We start from the raw sequence: 9448 nt of genomic DNA, 5'->3' as shown, positions 1-9448 counted from the left end.
TACCCTAGCAGTGTTCAGAGGCTAGCAGGACTACCCCTAGCTGTTCTCAGGTGGGACACAGTGCAATGCTAGAGATCAAACTTGGGTTCTTGTATATAAAAGGCAAGTGCTTCTTATCCTCAAGACTTCTTCCCAGTCAGCTAATTTGTTATAATCAGAACTAGAAGTAATATTAAGCTAAATAAATATTTGTTTTTCAGGGTTATAAATTGTAGGTATCCTCATACTATGAAATTAAAAGCTCTGGGATTACCAGAAGTCCTAGGTCATAGTCTTATTTGATGATTTTTACTTTCAGAATGACACACACACACACATACAAACACACACATACACACACACACTTCTCTTTGATTTAATGAAATTAAGAATTTTAATTTTTTACTAGCATTCATTACAGGTGGTTTGCCTTTATTTTATATGTGTCAATGTTCACAATTGAACATTGTGGTAAGGAAAATTATAGATTCTATAATAGGTGGTCTGGATGCTAATTTAATGGATAATGAGTATGAGATTATGGAGAGTTCAGTCATGTGACTTTTCTCCCTAAAAATCTGCAGGTGCAAAAGCTTGAGGTGAAATCCAAGCCACCTGGCTCTATAGTCAGTGTGTTTAACTTTGAGAACACACTTTAATAATCAGAATTGATTCAAAAGCATCCGCTCACCAGGTGGGCTGGCCTATGTTGCAGTATTAATCCAAGGTCAGAATCCTCTTCTGAAAAGACTTTTCTCACTACATGATAATTTGCCACTAAACAGTGTTTATATTTAGCAGGTTCTGAAGCAACTCAAAACATTTCCATTTGGAAAAAACCCACTGGCGCTAGGGAGATAGCCCAAAGGTCAGGCACATGGCTAAACTGCACAAGGACCTGAGGTTGACTTCCAGCACTGCATGGCCACTGAGCTCTGCAGGAGAGAACCTGGTGAGTATTGAACTGCCAGACACAGTTGACTAAGCCCTACTAGGAGTGCGTCTGGAGCTCTCTGAGCACTGCTTGGAAGTTCTAAAGAAAAGAAAGAAAAACCACTGTGGCTCTGGGGCCTGAGCAATAAATACTATCGTGGCTAAAGCGTTTTCCTCGAACACAGCTAACATGGGTTCAATCTCAGGCAATCTCCAACACCCCATTTAATCCCCTGAGGTGCACTATGAATGATTCTTGAACTCAGAGCCAGGAGTAAAACCTGAGCACTGCTGAATGTGACCCAAGAACCAAAACCAAAACGAAACAAAAAACCCACTGGGGCTCTGCAAATGGACTGTAGATAGTTTTCTTAGACCAAGTTACTTTTTGTGAGTAATAGCTCCTCTCATTTCTGGGGTAATATGGAGACTGCTTTACTAACATTTTCAGTCTCAGTGAATGGCCAGCACATGGTCCCCAAACTGGAAACCAGACAGTTTTCCTTGAATTCCCACTGTCAATATATCCAACTTGATAACAAATTCTGTTGCCTCAATTACACCCTCATTGCACCACCATTTCCTCCATAGATCTTTAAACCAACCAATCAACAAAACAAGCAAACACTGGGACTCGAGAGATAGTCTAGGAGGTAAGATATTTGCTGTCCATGCCTGCTGCTGTCTGCTGGCTCCAATCCTGTGCACTATAAAAGGTCCCCAGAGCACTGCCAGGGGTCATTCCTGAGCACAGAGGCACAAATAAATCGTGATCATGCCTCAATGTAGCCCAACACCCAGCCCAGCTATCCCACCAAAAAGATCAGGGCATTCTTTCCTCTGCCTTCATAGTGAAATTAAGCTTCCAGGATTTCGGAGTATATCTTTAAAAATGTGCCTAGTAGAATGTGACTCATAAACATGTAATAAATATTACCACGTTCAGCAATTATGTCTTGAAACACACACAGACATATATATATGTGATATGTATCAGAAATAAGATGCCTTGTTCAGGACAAATAGTCCTTTCTAGGAAAATACAGATTTATGTTGAAACATTTGTTTGACAAACTTAGACTGGTTTCATCACTGTAAAAATGTCATAGTTGATTTTAAATGGGTTAAACAGAAGCTTCAATTTCATGGCTTTCCGGGGGAAGGAGAGAGAGAAGGAGACGGTCAATTTGTGCTGCTGGGCTCAAAATGTTAAGTAAGATGGTCTAAAATCTTATTCAGTGGATCAATGAAGTACCTGTTACAGTGCTTTGCTGCAGCGAGTTATATGCATGGAAATAAACAAAAGGAAGCAGGAAATGAAGTCTTTTGGTACGAAAAGCATCTGGAACATTTGGCACAATAAAGACAATTCCCTTGGCAGTTCACAGCGGAACTGCTTTTTTTCCCTCTGGCTTTCTACTTTAGACACAAACTCTGACAGTAAAAGCCCCAGACTTTAAGTAATGCCTTTTCCCTTAATGTTTAATTTTCAGATTATATTGCTTCTTTGATGTGAACTTTTATTTTTCCTATATGTTGACAGCTAAACTAAAATAAAATGTTCATGGATGAAAATAAATAAAACTATCTTTAGCTCTTATGAATATTCTTTATAAGCAAAACCAATTAAGAATTGAGTGGGTTATGTACTAAGAAAAACTTCAGGATTTATGAAAAACGGTAGTTTCTCGTTTGTCCCTTTTAAGCTTCAATGAACTCAAATTATAAATGTGTAGTGACACCACAAGATAACCCAAACAAAAATCAAATATGTCCAGAAAATGTAGCACCTATTTCTTAGAGGTTTATTTGATCTTCCTCGTGTGTTCCAACCTACTGATTGGAAGGGCCATCTTAAACTAGTCCGTTGGAATTATTTCTATCATTATACATTTATATGTCTCCTCTTGACTTAAGTAGCCAGACGATTCAAAATTTTAAAAAGTACTGGTATAACAGTTTCTTGTAATGACCATTTCTTTCGGTAAATTACCAGTCATTCAGATTTTGTGTTGTCTGGCTCCATCCTCTCTCGTTTTGCCCAAAAAGACGTATCTGGGGCATTGAGGCGGTTTTACTGCATATTGGTGACAACAAAAGAGAATAAGTGGAAAGATTTAAGATGTGTTTTCTGGATATTTTTGGAAGCATCTATGGAGTGGATGTCCTAGGCTGCTTCTAGAGCTGTAAGCTTAAGCCTCTTTGGACTTAAACTTGATGATATCCATTTTGGAGCCATAGCCTTCAGTCCTGGAGGTTCCTACCAGTAAGAGTCATAGCATAGGGCCATGAGCAATGTGAGCTTTCCAGGAATCGTTGGTACAATGGGAAATAAAAGCACCAATACATACTCTTCCTTCTATCTCCCTTCTGTGACCATCTCAATTCCGCTACTCCAAGTCATATACCTGCTACAGAAGCTTTTTTCAAAGGCTTCAGTCCACATAAGTCTTCTGGAAAAGTGTGACATCAGGAACATCTGGGACCCTCCTGATTCTTTATATATAAGGATGGTTCTAAAGCTGCTAATAAAAATTGATTAGAAAGGAGATCCTTTATGTAGGAAGGGAAAAATAATATTATCACCATAAGAGGCAAAAAGGGGCGTGTGTGTGTGCATGTGTGTGTGCACGTGTGCGCACATGCGTCTACAGTTGAAATGTACTTTAGAAAGTACGAAGTCTAATATTTGCATTAATCATAAAAAAGCAGGGTTTCCTCTGGCTTTTGAAAACTTGCATTTTGAGGTTTAGATCTAATCTAGATTCCCTTGCCCCCTCATCCATGCTTTTTGCATGACACAATATTTTCTTTAAGTGCAAATTTCCATGCAACTCCTTAAATAGGTGCAAACATGAAGATCTGCTAAATTACATGGTGAAATTTACTGTTTTTAAATTTGACTCTGAATTAGTTAAGCAAACATTTTTATTTTCAAGGCATCTGTGTGATAGAGATGTGGTTCGATGATTTGAATCTCATCTCAGTTGGCCATGCGGCCTTTGGAAAGGTTAAAACATTCCAGGAACTCTAGTTTCTTTGTAAAGTGGGAAGTGTAATAGTGAATTTGCAGATATCTAAAAGTTACGGAATTGCATTTTTTCTAATTCAGATTAAATAACCTATTGTAGTAATTTTTGGCATTTCTTGGATATTTATTTTTTTGAGTGTTTCTTTTAAAACTCGAAGTTTAAAATAGAACGACAAAATAAAAGGGGAAAAAGTACACCAAGTAGATTTCATATAATATTATTGAATATCCTTTGATTTTTTAAATTAGTGTTCATTTTCTGATTGAGTAATAAAGCTAAATCTTTTCTATTGAATGTGATGGTTATGAAAAAATGATACAACAGAAGTATTCTGTAAGTCAATATATATTAATATATTTATAATTTAATTATTTCATGAATCTTGAGTGATCTACTTTTTAAATTAAGGAAAATATATAAAATACCCATTAGGGAATTTGGAAAGAGGAAAAATGAGAGACTAGTGGTTTAGAAATTTAGTTTGATCTGTGTCATCAATATTTTTGTGTAGAAAGTAAAAGGAACTGTGAGGTAGTTAGATTTCCCAAAAGTGTTTTCAAGAGAATTTTGTCCATCTAGGTAAAACTCTGCTGATAAACATTTTCTTCACTTTAAATCTTTCGGCCTCCTACAAGCACACTATAATTGCACAAATGTTCCTGCTGATTCAGGCTAAGCATGGGAATTCTGCTAAGTGAAATATTCAGTGATAGAAAAAATTTCAAAGTGCCCATTAATAGGATTAATGAGATAAATTTTAAGTGGTAACTTAAATGAAGAATACAAACTGGGTTAAAGAGCTTCTTTCAACTTTAAAGACCTAATTACCTTGGTATGTAGCTTTATTTTGACACCAGGGAAACTTTTACTTCTGTCAACTTCCTCATATGTGTATGTATTAATATTCTTTCAAGTTGAGATAGAATGAGGCTTTGGTAAGTTTATTTTTTCCCCAATAGGTCAGAGAATTATCTGACAACTGAAAATGTTTCTAGTTGGGAATTAATGTCCTCCCCCTACCATCCCACCACCCCAACCCAAACCACCACCACCACCACCACCACCACCACCACCACCACCACTCATCCTCCACCACAAATAATTTGAAAAAATTATTATTTTGGGTATTAAACTGATGAAAATTAAAACATGGGCAAGATTGCTTTCTTCAGTAGTCAACTTCTGAGATGCTATTGAAAATACTTAAGGATTCAATTTTTATGAATTATTGACAAGAAAACTTCTGTTGTATCCAAGTTGATCTGTAGATTCAGGGTGCGGTCAAAGAAAGTATTAGAGGTCTTCTTGGTAAATATGGCTTATCTGATTTGAATACATATACAGAAGTGTAATGGACTTAGAATTACCAAAGCTATTCTTTAATAAATATTTTTAGAAAGGAAGGATCAACCCACATGATGAAACACATGCCTAAAATATGTGATACCCTGATTCTGATACTATTATTAGGTGACCCTTCACCCCCACCACCAGCATCACTAAGTATAGCCCTGCACACACGAGATAAAGTATAAAAGCATCAGGCTCTGACTATGAGGCCACACAGCACCCAGAGTGGCCTTGCCGTCTTTCTCATTAAGTGTGGCCTCCTTTAAAGGAAAAAGAAATGAGGAGAATTTGCATTTTCTGATTTCAAGGTTTATGTCAAAGCTACACAATCAAGACGAAGTGGTCTTTCTCTAAGGACAAATAGATCATTTGAATGGAGTACTAAGTTTTGAGATAGATCAGCATTTATAGCACTGTAGCACTGTCCTCCCATTGTTCATCAATTTGCTCGAGCGGGCCCAGTAATGTCTCCATTTTGAGACTTGTTGTTACAGTGTTTGGCATTTTGAATACATCATGGGTAGCTTGCCAGGCTTTGCCATGTGGGCGAGATACTCTCCGTAGCTTGCCGGGCTCTCCAAGAGGGGTGGAGGAATTGAACACAGCTTGGCCAGGCTGGCTGTGCAAGGCAAATGCCCTACCACTGTGCAATCGCTCCAGCTCTAGAATTTATAAATCCATTGATTTTTAACAAAAGTACCAAGCTAATTTGATGAGAAAATGTAGTATTGTGGCTTAATAGTGCTGTTACATCTGGATATTGGGAAAAAAATATGATTCTTCACCATAGGTTTTACTATAAATAAATATAAACTCAAAGTGGACCTTTAATAAAATCTAAACATATCAAACTTCTAGAAGAAAACATAAAATTTTATTATTTGAGGGTAAGTAAGTAAAGTAAAGTAAAGGCCCTCCCGTTGATCATCGATTTACTTGAGCAGGCCCAATAACGTCTCCATTGGAGACTTTGTTGTTACTGTGTTTGGCATATCGAATACTCTCAGTAGCTTGCCGGGCTCTCCGAGAGGGACGAAGGAATCAAACTCGGGTCGGCCATGTTGGCTGCGTACAAGGCAAACGCCCTACCGCTGTGCTATAGCTTCAGCCCCCTTATTTGAGGGTAGGAAACTATTTTATAGACAGAATATAATCTTATCCATAAAAAGGGGTAAATTCAACATTGTAAACATTTAAAAAGTCACATTCTTTTAAAGATAACACTAAATTAAAATCAAGTCACATATTAGAAATAAATATATATATATATATATATATATATATCAATTCTTGTCAACGGCCAAGACCAGAGACTACAAAACCATGCTCCCAGAAGAGTGTGGCTGCATTTACGGCCATACAACCTCTTATTGTCTAGTTTTCACTCTCGAAGAACCTGGCAGGCTACAGAGAGTATTCTGCCCACACACCAGAGTTTGGCAAGCTCTCCATGGCATATTCGATATGCCAAAACCCAGTAACAATTATGGGTCTCATTCCTCTGACCTCGAAAGAGCCTCCAGCATGGCACAGTTGGGAAGGACAAGTAAAGAGAGGCTGCTAAAATCCCAGGGCTAGGACGAATGGAGACATTACTGGTGCCTGCTCAAGCAAATCGATGAACAACAGGATGACAGTGACACAGTGATATATAAACTCTAAATCCAAAATAATACAAATGGCAATAAAGATAGATGGATGATATAAATAACCACTCTACAGATATACATATATGAGACTAATAAGGAAATAAAAACTGTGCATGTGATTAACTACAAAAGAACTACAGACATTATTTTCATAATGAGAGATGAATACAAACTATTGAATCTTAAAGTTTAAAAAGATAAACAATGTGAAAGATTGGAAAGGTTGTAGAGAATATAGAACTCTAATACACCATTCGTTGGAAATATAAACTCCTATAACTTATAATTTGTCAGATTCTTATAAAATTAACTATGTAACTCTGATTACATAGAGCTAGGACTGAAAGGGCTGCAAAGTTTAAGAGAACTCCCAGAATGACCACCAACTGGGAGCTCTTTGGCACTATTGCTGCAACATGGGAAGAACCCATTGTTGACAACATTGATGAGGAATACAATCAAGTGGTTTAGTACCTCCATGATTATGTGAGGAATTCCGAGAAAGATAGCCACAAAAAAACGCCTGTCTTCAAACACTCTTGAGCTTATTTGCCAACGTGGCTAGGCACATGCCTGAGGCAACCACAAGCAAACGTCCGAGCTCGTGAAGCAGTGCAGAGATGCAATAAAGGAAGACCTCAAAGAGAGAAGAGCAGCAGTACTGATAGATGTGGCAGAAGCTGGAAAAAGCATTTGTAACACCCGCCTGTCCTTTGCCAACTACAAGACCAAGATGACTGCCCTCCGACGTCCTGATGGATCTATCACATCTTCCAGAAGGGCAATGGAGAAAATTATCCATGACTTCTACTCAGATCTCTTCGATAGCCATGTCCACCTGCCCACATACCAAATTCCGCAGGATGGATATGTCATTCCCAACATTCTCCCTTCCGAAATCTGACACGGCATTTCCTCAGTAAAGAAGTGGACAACACCTGACACCGACAAGGTCATACCTGAACACCTGAAGAACCTGCCATCAGTACTCATCAATACACTGGCTCGGGTCTTCACACACTACCTCTCTGAACGCAAGGTTCAGTCCCAATGGAAAACCAGCAGGACTGTACAACTGTACAAGAAGGGAGACATCCACGACATTGGCAACTATCACCTGATCTGCCTATTGTCTGTCATCTACAAGCTGTTCACTCGAGTAATCCTGAATAGGATTGGCAGAACACTAGATGAAGGACAACCAGGCGAGCAAGCCAGGTTCTGCAAAGGATTCAGCACTATCGACCATATCCTCATGATAACCAAGCTCACTGAGGTTTCTCGGGAGTTCAAGATGCCACTCTGTCTAACGTTCATTGATTTAAAGAAGGCCTTTGATTCTGTTGAGACAAAAGCAGTCATTGAAGCCCTAGCCAAACAGGGCGTTCAAACTCAATACATCAGGATCATATGTGAGCTCTATTATGGATTCTCTACCAGGATCTCACCATTCTACAAAGAAGTAATCATTGATGTCAAGAGAGGGGTTCGGCAGGGTGATACAATTTCACCGAAACTCTTCAGTGCCACCCTCAAGAATGTCATGCGATGACTGGAATGGGAAGGAATGGGAGTGAAGATAGATGGTTGGCAACAACACCACCTCCACTTTGCTGAGGACATCGTTCTAATAACACCAAACATTAGCCAAGTGGCACAAACGCTGGCTGACTTCGACCATGAATGAGTGTGGAAAGGTTGGACTACAGCTGAATCTCATGAAGACAATGTTTATGAGATACCGTCTCATTCCTGAAGTTCCATTCACTCTCAACAGGACAAATATCTCTGAATGCAACTGTTATGTGCACCTAGGTCGAGAAGTCAACATGACAAATGATCTGGCACCTGAGTTGCACAGGAGGAAGAGAGCAGCTTTGAACACCTTCAAGACCGTTGAAGAAATAGCTAAGAGGACGAAGAACCTCCGATTCTGGGCACATCTCTTCGATTCCTCTGTTCTTCCTGCATTAACATATGCCTCAGAGACCTGGTCCCTAGGAAAACAGGATGAGAATGCTATTCAGGTCTCCCAAAGAGGAATCAAAAGAGCTATGCTTGGAGTATCACGTTTCACTCAAATGAGAGAAAGAATCCAGAGTTCTGACATCCGTTGATGATCAAGAATCAGGGATGCTGTCTCATTTGCCAAGGCATCAAAAATCAGATCGGCTGGACACATAATGAGATTTGAAGATAACCGCTGGACTAGAGCCATTACTGACTGGATTCCACGGATGTCAAAAGACCATGTGGCCGCCCATCTACAAGATTGTCAGACTTCTTCGTCAAGACCCTGAACGATAGATTTGAGGCTCTTCATGTTCCTAGACTGAGCAGACACCATTGGGCTACACTAGCATGCGAAAGGGATAAATGGAGACTTTACTGGCACCTGCTCGAGCAAATGATGAGTAAAGAGAAGTCAAGTGATCAAGTCAAGTGAACTCTGATTTATTCATTGATCCAAGAGAATCAAAACCTATGGACACAAAAAAGACTGAT

The sequence above is a fragment of the Sorex fumeus genome, unplaced genomic scaffold (genome assembly GCF_029834395.1).
Source record: "Sorex fumeus unplaced genomic scaffold, SorFum_2.1 ptg000008l, whole genome shotgun sequence".
Classification (NCBI taxonomy): Eukaryota; Metazoa; Chordata; class Mammalia; order Eulipotyphla; family Soricidae; genus Sorex; species Sorex fumeus.
The sequence above is the reverse complement of the archived record's forward strand: the minus strand, read 5'-3'. Positions refer to the sequence as shown.